Below are 1,386 nucleotides of genomic sequence, written 5' to 3'. Positions count from 1 at the left end.
GCATTCTTGTATGCTTGGAAAGCATTTACTTGTTCATTTATTCCCCTACATTCATTTTCATCATGTCCCAAGGTTCCACAACTTTCACATACTCCACTTGGGATTGAGGATGATGCAATCATAGCATTGACATCTTGTTTAGGTGATTTGGAAGCTTCATCAAGCTTAGCCGTGGCCTTCTCAAACTTCAAGTTGATGGTGTCGATATGAGCACTTAGTTGAGCACCCAATTGTGTGATGGAATCCACCTCATGCTGTCCTCCTATAGCAGCCTTTCGTGGTCTACTATATTTGGAATTATGAACCGACATCTATTTGGCCCATGTTTGGTTGTCATCAACCTCGGTGAACCTCCCATTGGACCCCATATTAAGCACATTTCTTGAGTCTTCATATAAGCCGTTCCAAAATTGTTGAACAAGGAACCACTCACTAAGTCCATGGTGTGGACAAGAGCGACAAGTGTCCTTAAATCTCTCCCATGCTTCATATAATGATTCCGCATCCCTTTGCTTAAACCCGGTGATTTAGGCTCTCAACATGTTGGTCTTCTTCGGAGGGTAGAAATTCTTGTAGAAGGCAAGTGCTAACTTCGTCCATGAATCAATACCAAGGGTAGCTTTATCTAGGCTCTTTAACCAGTGCTTTGCGGATCCGATCAAGGAAAAAGGAAACAACACCCATCGAAGTTGGTCTTGGGTTACTCCGGTTTGAGTCACAAAACTTTTCCATGTGTAGATGAGGATCTTCACTAGGCATCCCTCCAAATTGGCTTCTCTGAACTAGTTGTATGAATGCGGATTTGGCAATAAAATTAGCGGTTAAGTGAGGTGGTGTTGGAGTACCTTTTGCTAGGTTCTCCTCAGTTGGTACCGAATGAGATGAAAATTTAGGCATTGTGGGTTGATTTTGTGTTTGGTTTTGAATTGGGTTCTCCTCTCCTTCTCTAGCAAAAGGGTTGGTAAACACAAAACTATCTGATTGAATAACAGTGACTAATGCGTGTCATTTATATGATGATTTACACCCTATTTTACACGCATTTCAGAGCTCATTTATGTAGTTTATGCTACTATTTTCCCCATTTTCGTCTACTTTCGTGTTTTTGTGCAATATTGCAGAAATGTGAAGAATCCAGCGGGAAATGAGCCGAATCCGTCCCCGAGTACCTAGCATTGCATTTGACATGAAGTATTTACTCGGGAAGCGAACTTGGTGCGCATATCGAGGCCCGAAAGACTAATTCACGAATTTTTTGAAGCAAAGTACCAGCTACAGTGGTCGATCGACCGATGCCTCGGTCGATCGACGAGCACGACTTCCGAGAGCTCTTATGCAGGTGCGATTGATCGATCGATCGGCATCGTGGTCGATCGACAAACCGAT

The 1,386-nt window shown here is 43.0% G+C and overlaps 1 non-coding gene across 1 annotated transcript; it reads left to right on the top strand.

Moving 5' to 3' along the window:
* Positions 1-435: 435 nt before the first annotated feature.
* Positions 436-542, top strand: LOC141635639 (small nucleolar RNA R71). The gene has a single exon (XR_012540312.1). It is a non-coding gene; the product is annotated as a small nucleolar RNA R71 (small nucleolar RNA).
* The last annotated feature ends 844 nt before the right edge of the window (positions 543-1,386 follow it).

The sequence above is a fragment of the Silene latifolia genome, chromosome Y (genome assembly GCF_048544455.1).
Source record: "Silene latifolia isolate original U9 population chromosome Y, ASM4854445v1, whole genome shotgun sequence".
NCBI lineage: Eukaryota > Viridiplantae > Streptophyta > Magnoliopsida > Caryophyllales > Caryophyllaceae > Silene > Silene latifolia.
The sequence above is the reverse complement of the archived record's forward strand: the minus strand, read 5'-3'. Positions and strand labels throughout refer to the sequence as shown.